This window comes from Thermobia domestica, chromosome 13, assembly GCF_964235325.1.
Source record: "Thermobia domestica chromosome 13, izTheDome1.hap1.1, whole genome shotgun sequence".
Lineage (NCBI taxonomy): Eukaryota > Metazoa > Arthropoda > Insecta > Zygentoma > Lepismatidae > Thermobia > Thermobia domestica.
Window position 1 is genome coordinate 24210237 of NC_137466.1, and position 13970 is coordinate 24224206.

General features: G+C 34.5%; 1 protein-coding gene across 1 annotated transcript in view; it reads left to right on the forward strand.

The window, feature by feature from the left end:
* Nucleotides 1-13970, forward strand: part of LOC145669146 (gustatory and odorant receptor 63a-like) — a 282062-nt gene that overhangs the window by 134167 nt on the left and 133925 nt on the right. The gene's annotated exons all lie outside the window — the stretch shown is intronic.

Sequence of the window (13970 nt, forward strand, 5' to 3'; positions counted from 1 at the left end):
GTAAGATAACTTTTCCCCATCTTGAAACAGTAGTGTTATTGTTTATGCAGAATTTCACTTGAAAAATACCGCGATACCTCCACGTGACGTCACCGACCGCAAAGTATCCTGGGAAATATAAGAACAGAAAAGCTATCCCGAGAGTCCCCTGAGTTCTATGGAGTATTTTCCACAAAATACTTTGTCATGTTATACTACCAAACTATATCATCCACTTGTGCTAGAGAAAGGTGAGTGGGAGACAGCAGTTGTTGAAGTACATTATACAAATTCATTTCAGAATGTTTCCAAATATACTAATAATATTTATTACCGTCTCATGAATACAAAAAGCTGGAACATAACTAAAATCTTACCAGGGCACTATTATAATGTTGATGATATTCTATCTCAAATTAATCATAAAAGTGATATATTAAATTTACAATTAAAAGTTAAAGCATCAGTAAAGCGAATTGAAGTCAGTAGAGTAAGAAAAGATCAGGAGAAGCTTATATACGTTTATGTTGCAGAGAATTGTTCTCTCGATGTTTCTCAAGAAACTTTAAGGTCATCTGCAGGTAATAATGGCCCAACAAGCTCTTCTACACTAGCTAATGTTGCTATAGTGCACCCATCACCAACCGATACATCTACAGGTCAAGAACTTGCATGTTTCGCAAACACTGAACTTCAACCTGGACCATCAAGCGCCTCAGGAAACACTATCAACCAAGTTTCTCAAGCACCGCGGAAAATTGTCAATCACTTTTTCCTCTGCCTACTATTCAGAGATAAAGCAACAGAAAAGGAAGACACAGAGGAAAAGCATGAGAACTTACATCAAGGCAATTCATAGTACAGCTTAAGTCCAAATTTATTTCAAAAGGAAGACTTCCTGTAAAGGTGAAAAAGCAGATATCCACAAATAAATCTAAAGCACAAGTGGATACTAATAGTTTTATTGAAGAAAATGCCAGAAACGCTAGAAAACAGGCTCATTCATGCAGTGTGGGGAGTATGATAGTATTTGCCATATTTGTAAAGGAAAGTTTAGTGAAAACTCCAAAAGGGAAGAATAGATCAAGTGTGATATGTGCCAATACTGGTATCATGTCTTTTGTGCGAACGTTCACTGCCCTGAGTTCTTTCTTTGTGATTATTGTAGAAGATTTAGTGCCTAATTATTTACGTCAAGCCAATAGACAGGACGCTTGAAATGAACTGTGTTCTAAGTCCATGTGCAACTATCTTTTCCTCGTTATTGTAAGTTACGTTTTATTTCTTCTTTTGTACATTTTTTGTATCTGCTTTGTATTTTGTGTGAAAATATTAAAAAAGAAACGTTGATCATATTTGCCTTACGAAGTGCTCATATTACCCTTGTACTGCGGAAAATATGAGCACTGCGCACCTACCTTACTAACCTGTTTATTACTCACGAACAAAAGCATGTATAACTTTGTACTTTTTAGCGTTTGTAGGCGAAAGATCAGGCTTTCTTTTGGTGATACATTTTACTTTCTGTAATACATCATTTTTTAGATATGTTAGTATTTTCATTAACTATGCTCATATTCAATTGAGTTGAGTTGATTTTAGTTTAGCGTCCCTTTCAGCAGCGAGGCTATATGAGACGTGGACCTACTGATTAACGTGGAATCCGAACCACATGAGCTCCCGCCGGGAATCGAACCCGGGTCTCCTACGCCAAAGGCGCGTACGCTAACCGCTTAGCCACGGAGGTCATATTCAATTGACTTCCCCTATATTTTGAAGAATACTAACTACAAATAAACTTAAAAGCTCCGCTTTTTTTTTAAGGAAAGCTGTCATATTTATACAGATAATTACCAAATATCGTCATTTTATATGATACAGCAAACCTAGGAGAAAAGAAAATACTGTAGTAACTCACGTTACAATTTTTCCCCTACATTCAGAAATTTCCCTATATTTACAAATTTTTTCCCTGTGATTTTTCAGTACATTTTCGTTTGTTCTGGCACAGCTATGTGCATGAAATTACTATGTAAGATAGGGACACACATAATTTAATTATAGCAAATATATTAAATTTTTATTTACATTTTATGACTACTTATTTTAATAGAATATGCACAGAGTCGAGTAACTCACGTTACATTTGTCAACGATCTTTTATTATTGAGTATAAGCAACATACAATTATAATAACTTGAAATAAGCACAGTTTAATTAAGTTGAACATTGAACATTACTTTAAGAGAAGCTTTCATCAGTTATATGAAATTTTACTTGGGATACCGACAGAAAAAAATAAGACCTATGTAATAATAATAAATAAAGCTTGTATAATATAATCAATATTAAAACTTAGTAGATGAAAGGTAACCTACGGAAAATATAAGAAAATAGTAATTCTCTGAGAAAAAAAATACCGATAGCTAAATACCGATAGCTACATACAACTATATTTTTATCAAAAGAACAACTTGACTAAAAATTATAACGATATTTCTTTCACGAATTTTTGTCCCTGTTTCCGTGGACATGCCCTTCTATAGATATTGATCTTCTGAAGAAACGGTTCGTTTTGTTTGAGTACCAACTGCATTTTTGTGATTTATGTTATTGTTAATTTAATTACTATCCTGATTAAAGTGTCCACTGTACTTACCATCCATCTGCGATTGAAAATTGTCTTTCTTGGAAAAGAGAAAATAAGAACTATACGCTCCCGCACGCCTGTATGTTAGTATATATATATAGATAGATAGATAGATAGATAGATAGATAGATAGATATAGATATATAGGGTGGCTCTAAAGTAGGTATACAATACAGTATCGCTTTTTATATCATTTCTTATTGTTATCCATTAGGTAATTTAGTTTATTTTTTTCATTATTTGTTCTGAATATGCTTTTACTTACATCCTAAGCTCGGAAGAGCCGAAACAAATAAACCCATAAACTAGAATATTATATTTGATCAAGGCAGGGCTGTATACCTACTGTATATCAGTAGACTCATGCTCACATAGCATCAACTGTGAATACTCATCGGTATAGCACGACACTCTACATCAGTAACTTTAAAATAAACATTGTAAGGAAAATAGCATTGGCAAGATTTGTCACTGCCTTTCTTCTGGTGAGATGCGCGCGCTTTGGAAAGTTGACTCTTAACTCTAAAAGCCATAAAACAAAAATAAAGAAAGATATCGACCTGCGAATTGTTTTAAAAATAACTTCAATCATTTCTCAATATTTTTCTCGCTTTGCACCCCCATCTAACCTGAAAAATAAAAAGTTTCTCACTACTCAACATTTTAGATATTGGATTGCAATAGTATACGCATTTTCTCTTACATTTTATTTTTTATTTTGAAATTCAAAAAGTTTTTTGAATGTAAACTTTTCCAACATTGGCACCATATATGGTTTTAATAGCTGTATAAGTCTCAATTTCGTATCTCTTATAGTTCCGAACTTATGACGTTATATATTTAAAGCAGCGTTACAATTTGTCATTAGCAAGATTTGACTATTTCAATTTATTTCAATACTTCAAAATTCTTCTTGATATGAGAAAAACAGATAATTTGATAGAGAATACAATGCTCTAAAATAATGTACCCATATCCAGCAAAACAAACTATTTCCAAAATTCAGGCTAAATTTGGCAACAATGGGCAAAAGGAAAAGCATTGCCATTTACTCCTGTACTGTAATCTAAGGGTGAGACATTCTATAGCTACAGGTAGAACTAAAGCTCAGTTTGATGACTTAGTTAGACAATCAAAACGCAATAAGATCTGGCAATGGTGTACACTGGTGAATTCCAAAGATCACTTTTACTAAGATATAAAATGGATAAGACTCGTGTATATAGATGTATTCAGAACGCTCGTCAGTCAATGTGGATGAACTTCGTTCCAAAACATATCAGTGTAAAAATAGAAACATAAGAAGATTCAGATGCTCTTCGAGCTAATCTAAAAAATAACCAATCAATCTTCGCAAATACATTGTACGGAACTAACAATGAATCGATAATAACGGTGTGGGATGGTACGTACTTGTACTTGAATAAGAGCCTCAATTTTCGATATCAAAGAATGTCATACTCTAGACATAAAAAGCGAAACTGTATAAAGCCAATGGTGATATGTGCTCCGAACGTATACATACAGCCCGTACTAGGAAAATCGGACGATAACCTCTGGGATGGAAACTCTTCAGATGGAGCAGTTCTCCGCATGATAATGAATCAAACCTGGTTAAAGATGTTGTACAAAACAGGTTATGTGTTCGTACTAGATCGAGGATTCTCCCATGTAGCAAATGAGCTTGAAGAAAAGGGATTTGTAGTTAAAATACCCGTATCTCACCAAGGAAATAAACAGTTGGATGACATTCAGGGAAATAAATCAAGAGAATGCACAGCTTTCCGTTGCGTAATCGAAAACACGAATCAAGACCTTAAAAAAATAAGTACTTGGCTAAACAGTTAAGGAGTAGAATGATACGAAGTCTACTTAGAGACACGACAGTTGTAGCCGCCATGCACAACGCGTACGGTAAGAGAAGATACAGAAAGAACGAAGCTCAGGCGGCTCAGAAGCTACTCAACTTGATCAATAAACGGAACTGGGTAGCTCCGTTAGTTCAGCCGATGAACAAAGTGAGAGCACCGTTCCAAAAGATGACAGCTGATGAAATAACCAGAATTCCCAGAGTTGAGTGAATGAGACATGAACGAACTAGGCTCAACATACATCAAAAGTTTAGCCAAGTCATACTACTTCAACCATGCGTTCAATGGAGAATATGAGTTGTCGATAGTAAAAATAATCATTATCCTGACTATGCCGAACATATTGTAGCAATTCCAATGCTTGTAAGAGGCAAAATGCAATCGCGTCATTCGAGCAGTATGCACTACATGCTGTACATTCTGTCAGACTTGGTCTTAGATGGACACAAAGCCATGAAAGCACACTACTGTACTTGCAACAACGGTGCAAGAACTGCAGGTTGCTGCACACATGTAATGGCAGTAATACGGTATCTCGGGTATTATAGACACGCTGACGAAACGATACACGCTCCTTCAGACTTCCTAAATAGGCACTTCGACGGAAGTGCAATGCCACCATACGAATCTGACGATGAACCTAGGATGTAAATAGTGTAGATAAAGAAAAACAAACCAAAATAGGACAAAAAATCAGACAATCCACACAAGGTAATAAACTACGAAAATCCAAAAAAACATAAAATACGAAAATCCAAAAAAAATACAATAAAAAAACTCAATAAAAGTAATGCAACTATAAAAAAATATGTAAATATATAAAAAGAAACAGCTGTACATATACATTTTTTCGGCTACCGATTTTCATGTCACGTGATTTTCTCCAGATAATAAGATATACATTTTCAAAAAGCTCTTTGTCCATAGTTTCTTATTTTTAGTTTTTTGTTAAACATTTCCGATGTTCACGCACCTAATATCGTAAAAAGCCTACTTTTTTTCGCTCCTCCCATAGACCGCCATGTTAATTCAAACCGATTTTTAGGTATGATCCAGATGGTCATCGTACTTACATTTGGTATTAGCGTACGGAGAATTGATCACGCTACAACAGATATCAATATCATTATTGTTCGCAATGGGATGCTACAACATTATACGGGAGGCAATCTCTTTTTAAAACAAAAGTTTTCAAAGCAGATTTTGAAATTGCAAATTTCAAACCAAGATTTTCAACTAAAATTTTAAACAGTTTTCAAAATCAAAAATCTGAAACAAAAATATCTAAAGTAAAAAAATTCAACCACAAATTGTCAAGCTTAAAAATTTGGAAACAAAATTTTGAAAATAAAAATTTTCGAACATAATTTTGAAACAAATTTTTAAAACCAAAATTCAAACTCAAATTAAAACTCAAAAATTAAAAAATGAAATTAAAAGATTCAAACTAAAAACTTCAAAGAAAAGACTCAAACCAAATCTTTAAACCAAAAAAATCAAACAAAAATGTTGAAACTAAAAATTTTTCAAACAAAACTTTCAAACTAAGAAAAATGCAAAAGAAAATTTTGGAAACTGAAAAGACATTAGCTGAAATTTTGAAAAGGGGTTTCGAAACAAAATTTTTTAAACAAAAATTTCAAATCAAAGTTTGGGAAAATTAAACTAGAATTTTCAAGGTAAAATGCACCATGAATGACATCACGTTTCACGGTTGACCGTCAAACTTTATCCGGTTTTTAGCTATTTGCTCAACAAATAGGTGGTTTTCACATTTGTCAGCCAGTGCAGAAAATTGTAAAACCAAAATTTTTAAAGTAAATTTGATAACAAGAAACATTTAGTCTAAAACAATTAAACAAATCTTTTTGAACTAAAACTTCTTAAACCAAAATATTTAAATAAAATTTAAAGGGCAATCGATAAAATGTTAGGCAAAACTTTTAAAATGTGTATACAGGAAACATTTGAAAGTGATTGTAAGAAAATAAGCTTTCAAAGATTTTCACACAAGGGAGAGAATTACTTGGATTGCCTAAAGTAGACCTGTATCAAATTAGCTTAAATCTAAGATCTTTTCATATTCTTCAAGGTGTGTGACAACTACCAAGCCAGAACTACTGCTATTAACGCAAAACTAAATATCTTTGTGTGTTCCTTTATTCTTAATATTTCGTATATATATTCTTTATATATATATTCTTCTATAAACACACACCATCCGTGTCTTAAATCTTATTTCTTCATAATCTTTTTCGTTATCTTAATCATAATTCACCTAACATCAAAGTACCTCATATTTATATAACTCTATATCTATTTGCATATGCTACTACTCATTTTCCTTGGTAACAGCAAGTAACATATTTATGAAATCTTTGTACACAACTCATCTTCCAACAGTGGTCAAGCAATCAGATTGCACCCAGAAGTAGTGATCAGCCAATCAGATTCAAACAAAAATAATGATCAATCAATCTGATTGTATCCAGAATGACTTTTTCAGTGATTAACCAATCAAATTGCCTCACCTTTACACAGTGATTTGTGATAAAGTTCAAAGTGTTGTTGCATATCAGGTGTTATGGATTAAAAGCTTGACTTTAAACTGGAGTCCTAAGTGCAATTCTAAGATTCAAAGTGTGAAGTTTGTAAGGTTATCTATCAGATTTCAAATCTAAAATTTTATCACCGGTTTTTGAGGCTCATTTATTGCTTTTAATAAAGATAGACTGTCCATGTTAACTTCGAACTTATTAACCAAGCCTCGTAGAAAACTCTCTCGCAATCATATACATATATGTTTGTCTATATGTGTGTGGCTTCAACCGAATAGCCCAGCACTTCCTTATATGCCGAAAAAGAAAGAAAATCGCTCAGCATGAGTTTCACAGGAAAGACTCGTCGATATATTTATCCATGATTCTGGTCCCAATGTTACGAGTAAACATCGAGAATTTCCCGGTCATCCTTATACATATCAAAACCAGCCGAAGAAACATTTATTAGCGTGTATCATAGTGAAGAAGCACGATTCTTCTTGGTCGTTGCTCTGTGAGCCACCCACAAGTATAGTTCAGGTGTGCTGTTCTAAGTTACATCATATCATTATATTGAAGTGCGCTCCTGCCTGGTTGAGCATTCAGTTGAGAAATTATCCAGAAATTGAATATTCATATTTGAGTGCTAGAAACATAGTGTGCTGAAAAGGGCTTTCCCGCCTATCATCAGTGTTGTAAATAGTTCTGTATCACGGAGAGTGGATTGTTTGATATTCACGATATTCGTCTGTACCTTTATGTATGGAATAACAGCGTGTGATTTGAGACAACCACAAGCAAAATCCAGAGCATTATATGTGAACGTGTATCCCGCATCAGCGTGGACGAGCGTGGATTATCGCTTACGGAACTTGCTGAGAAACCCTGTGGTTATTCAAGCCTCGGTGTTGAGTAAGACGACCTCAAAGTAGATTGACCGGTCGAAGATCAGAGTGACCACCACAAACATATTTCAATCGATAGTTGAGCCACCTAATATGCTATGGGTAAACTTATTAAGCCGTATAAATCAAAGATATAAAGTTTGTGCATTTTTATGATCCATGTCAGTTTGCATGTAGTTTAATTTGAAGTAATTAGGCTATTACCATATCTGTTATACATTATAAAATAGGACTTTATTTAATTGCCAGGACATTTTTTAGCTTACTGCTCACGACCAAGTAATTTGTATATTTTACGGTACTTATATTCATATCCGCCGTCCTCCAGCTTCGGTTGTGATAAGTTATAGGTATGGTTGAATTGGTTTTCGTTGCGGCATGTCTGGGAAAACGAGAGAGAGAAAAAATACATAGAGAGACAACTTAAAAGTGAGTAGCGTATCTGTACTCACGTCACGCCCACAACAGGACGTCATGCCCACAATGGAAACCACGATTTCAATTTAAAGCTCGAACTAGAGATTAACCCATCAGATTTCAGTGAAGACAACTTTTCACCAATAATCTTAGACTATAAGTAACGAATAAAGTTCAAACTATTATTTCATGTTAATCATTGATTATATGAGAATCCATGTTCCAAAACCTTAGACTTACAGTTGTTAATAAGGAGATGTCTACCCATCATCACAGGCTTCAGAATCTCCATATGGTAACGTGTAAAATTTAATTCATAAATATCTTACAAAATACTGCACCTGAAAACTTGCAATTTTCTATACGAATGCAAAAGAGCAATACAAAGGAGATTGTTATCTCAATTTTAAACTTAATGACTTAGATTAATTGTAATAATTACTTCCCTATTGACGGAATCACTACTTCATGTAAAGCATCAAAAGACCACTTTCATACTTCATAAATTACTACGGGTGACATTCTTTGAAGAACACATGCTGGGGAGGAATGCATTGTGGCAATTTGAGGAGCGAAACTCGTGTCTACCACATCGATTTTCCTTCCCACCCCTACCCCAACTTCCCTACTGAGTTCTGTGGAAGGCATATTTGCACAGCGTATGCAAATTATTTTATATTTAAATCATATCGTTTTAATATAATTTGCATATCAATATGTTAATTTCCAATAAACATATTGATATTTAAATATTTAAATTCTTTTGGTAAATATATGTCTATAAAGGATCATACAGTAATAAAAGTAACTCTGTTTTTGGAAAGACCGCGAAGCATATATTTATTCCATTTCCGACACGCCCCTCGTATTTGTTTTAAAACTTCTTTTAGTCGCTTAACGAAAACTATATCTCTGGTATTGGTGGGTTTGATCCGTCAGCCTGCTTGAGAGCGGATGACTGGAAACTGCCACACAACTCAATTTTTTTTTTTAGAATACAACTCCACATCTCATAAAAATAATGGTGTATATATAACTATTCGTATTTATACTTTGTGTAGTCCATGGGACGTAAAATTTAAATATTTCATTTCTTTTTCTTATATTTTGTGTATTTTGGAAAATATTTTCTTATATTAGTTAAACTTGTGAACTTTCCAATTTTAAACCGCTTGCTTGTTATAAGAAGCAAGAGAACCCTCAGCAAAACGATCCCCTAGCCTTTGTAAATGGAGATGGACAAAAAGGCAGAGTTGAAAGGCCACCAACCTTGAAGGGGTCTGGACATTCCAAAGAAAAGAACGAGGGTGAGAAAAAAAGCGAGTGACAGCGGGGAGCAAAGGGGAGTGATGGTCAGTTTTCCGCATTTGGGACAGGACAGTTCGTTTTAGGCTCTCTAGAGGAGAAGTGTTTTGTGTGTGTTGACTTCAACAGTGTCTTTACTAATAATGGTTGCTCAATTTAGAATTACAGGAAAAGAAATTGTTTTTCATTTTTGTTAGTTTCCTAATAAAATAATGTGAGACAGAAAGAACATTACTACGAACTAAACATTAAATGTGCATCTATATTGATGTTGGTATCCAAGAGCAAGTTTTGACTCCGTTTTTTTAATCTTTTTAAGAGAAAGTTTTTTTTTAAGTTTCTTCAATCTCCTCAGTGCCAAATAGACATACAATGTAAGAACTTTGGAAATGCTTCGGTTCATTATTGCATTCACTATTGTAGCATTAGAGTAAAACAGGCAAGAAGGACTTGTTAAAAGCCTGAATGCTACTATTGAGGAATTTCATATGAAGACTTTTGTGAAACCATCTTTATCTGCAACCACAAGGAACAGTGACTTGGTGCAATTTATCATAAAATGACAAAGTGAAGTAACGTTGTTATGACTACTCAAAATCTACAGTAGAATCTAGGTGAAATTACAGCGCTGAACTATATATATATAAAATATTTTTTTAAAATCTCGCTTTTGAAAAAAACTTAAAAAATCCTTTTCGTTTTTTTTCTTTTCGTGAATATCTCATATATAACCGCAAAGTGTGCGAGTGGTAGTGTTTTAAAATAAATATCTCATTCTAATAGATATGGAGTTGTTGTCTTTTAGCTGATTGTTTCATCAGTATTGGTGAGTACCAGATTTACTTATCTGTTCTTTTCCAGGTTGATGGAGTCTGGGTTCGTCGATGCCAGATATTTCAAAATCTTATGGTAATCACACAGAAGCATATATTCTTTGATACATAAAGGTGGCAGATATAAGTCATAAGTCCACGTGTCAAAGAAAGTCTGAAAGGGGTACCAGACTTTAAACATGGAGCTCACGCTTCTAGGAATGTTAAAAGTAAACAGTTTCTTTGCTCTACCGGCTGATTTTCGAAATTTTGTTTTTTTTAATATTATTTGGAAGTAAAGTAAATATTATTTTTTATAAAAATATATATACATTCCTGAAGGTAAAGGTGTTAGGAAAGGAATTTACATGTGTTTGCATAAATTCTTTCCTCTCTTCCTGTGCCACACACCTGTACGAGGTGAGACACCCAGCGTGTTAGAAAATAATTACACGGGCTATTGTCCCACCACAAAATAAATTGGCGCCCAGCGTGGGGCAATTACTACTCTTCTGGGCATAGTTATTTTACACAAATTTGGCGCATCAGCGTAGTAGCAATGATTATGCTTCAGAATAAAACGCGTGAGTAATGAGTGTGATTACCAGTAGATTCGTGTAAATTTGTTACGGAATATTTTATCTCCAATAAGATTACTTTCCAAAAATATTGATGGCTAATATAAATGTGTTTTTATTATGTTATGTATGTGTCAACTAATAGTATTGGTGTGAAAAGAAAAGAAGTTTCATAGTTCAAGGGGGAGATAAATTTAGAGAAATTATATTGTTGAAAATTGTTGAGATAATTTTAGAGAATTTTTATTTAAATACTTACTATTACATTAGGAATTGATGGTCATTACGAGATTAAAAGCTAGAAGAATGGAAGAGCTTAGAAATTTAAATGATGAGCAATCTTCATCATTCCTTATGGATGATGTAATAGAAGATAGGACAGAAGAAGAGTTAGGAAATACGAATGTTGAAAACAGTAGTAACATTGAGGGTAACAATTCAAATTCAAAAACAGATAAAGTGGATGATACAGGTAGGGATCATATTGATCCGGTTCTAGAATTCCTGAAGAAAATGCAACAGGAATTGAACAGCAAAATAGACAGGTCACAGCTTGAGCTACAGCAAGAAATGAAGAACTCCCATGTAGAGATTAAAAAAGGAGTGCAGGAATTAGGGACCAAGTTAGACCAAACGTATCAAGAGTTGGATAATAAAATTTCGGAGCTGAATGAGAAAGTTTTAGACAATAACGTGGAAGTAATAAATACTAAACATGACTTAGAGAATGCGTATAAAGAGTTGGAAAGTAGGCTAAATAGATCATTAGGGAGTACAAAACAACAGCTTCGTAATGATCTTGAAGTTACTGCATGTCAACTAAACGGAGCGTTAGGCGAGGTAACAGGGAATCTTGACAGCACGGACAAAATTATCGAGGAAATTAAAATCGATGTAGGCACTAAATTGGCTAGTCTGGAGGAGAAAAATCAAAATGTATTAAATCAAGTAGAGAGAAATAGGGCAGATGTAGACGAAAAACTTACGAACATTACGTCAGTGCAAGCAAATGTAACCGAACAGTTACGCAAGAACATTGAAAGTGTAAATACACGAGTAAATTAGAAGATGGAAGCAATAGAAGAAATGATTTCTTCTAGATTAAACTTGGAATCAAATCACGGAGAATCAGTATCCAACACAGCCATTCCACTAGAACAGTCTTTACCATCGTCTACGAAAAACTGTATCGAATACAATAGTTTCGCCTGACATTATGCAACCTGTAACATCTGTGTCGAATCGTGATAGTCAGTTTACACAACTAGCAACAGCGATGAATTCCTTTATTCATCGGGATTTAAGCTTGCCTAGTTATCAAGGCACTGAAGATGAAACAGACACTTACAATTTTCTTCTCGATCTGGATAATTATTTTGCTCTAACTGGCGTACCTAATGAAGCAAGGTTAGCTTTCATAAGTCAAACTCTGAAAGGTCAAGCTTTGCAATGGTTCAAAGTGATGTGTCCCAAAATATCCACATATTCGCAATTTGTAACACTGTTTCGAGAGACATACTTGAGCCAAGAACGGTTGGCTACACTGCGGGCCAATCTTTTGAGTAGTCACTTTGACCCGAAGGTCCATAAAAGTCCCTCCGAATTTTTATTAAACATCCTCCACAAAAATTCTATACTAGACCCGCCTCTTGAAGAATTTTGTTTGTTAAAATTATTGCCCAGAAAGCTGCCACAGTACATCTTTCGAACCGTAATAGCAGCGAAACCGAAAACGCTTACGGAACTATTAGGAACTGTAAGTGAAGTTCAGTCTTCCGGTTAGGAACGAGAGAGATTTCAACAGAGAAGTATCAATATGTTGAATGTCTCAACTGAGAGGGGGAAAATTGCTCATTCTCGCAGACCAAACAGGAGAAATCTTCACGCACAAATTCCTTAAAATAGGAATCAAAGAGGTGGAACGGAATATAGGGTAAATAATAATCACCAAAATTCTAGTCCTAGCCACAGTGAGGAAGGTCATTCACCCCGTGCAGAGAGGTACTCTTCAGCTGGAAACCAGCAGAGTAGCCCCAGGACACAACGTGGTTTCAGAAGGGGAAATACATCTCACAAAAACCGTAATATGAACAGACGAGGAAACACATACATTTCAGAGAAACAGATTAACGTGTTGGAAACTTACGATACCAGCGAGACGCAGGGTTGCCAATCACAAAGAAATGTGCCCAGTGTACGAGACAACGCCAGTAATAATCAGTGAAGTTTCTCAGCACACATTGCGGAATCGTGGGATGTAGTACATGTGAATATGGCATCTAATATACGTGCGAATAAATCCCTATGTGTGCTCGACCACAGTAATAATTTTTGTAATTTTGAGGATAGAGAAACAAATGTCAAAATTTTAGATTACAGTAGAGAAAATAAGAATAAATGTACAAAATGCGAGGAAATAAAACAAACTCAACATTTCGAAAATAAGTCTAGCAAAGAATCAAGTACTATTGCATTATTACTAAAATATGGGAAAACGGTAGAATTAGATAGGAAAGTTTTCCATGAATCAAATGGAATATTTGATAATCTCATGGATACGAAAGACGATCCTGTAGTGAGAAATAATATAGTGACACTACCTGAGATTAACGTGATAATTTATGGACAATCTATAAATGTACTACTTGATTCAGGTGCCTCTGTATCAGCAATAAGTAGCAGGCTATGGGACACAATTAAGAGGTGCCATCCACAACCTGCCTTTTTAAAGGCAAATAATATCAAAGTTACATCTGCGTTTGGAAGATAGATGGCAACACTGCAAGGCCAAACTATGTTGGAAATATTAATAGAAGGGAAGGTATATCAAACTGTAGGACTCATAGTTGAAGGATTAAATAGGGATTTGATACTAGGATCACAATTTTTTTAGAATCGTCAGCTATTTTAGAT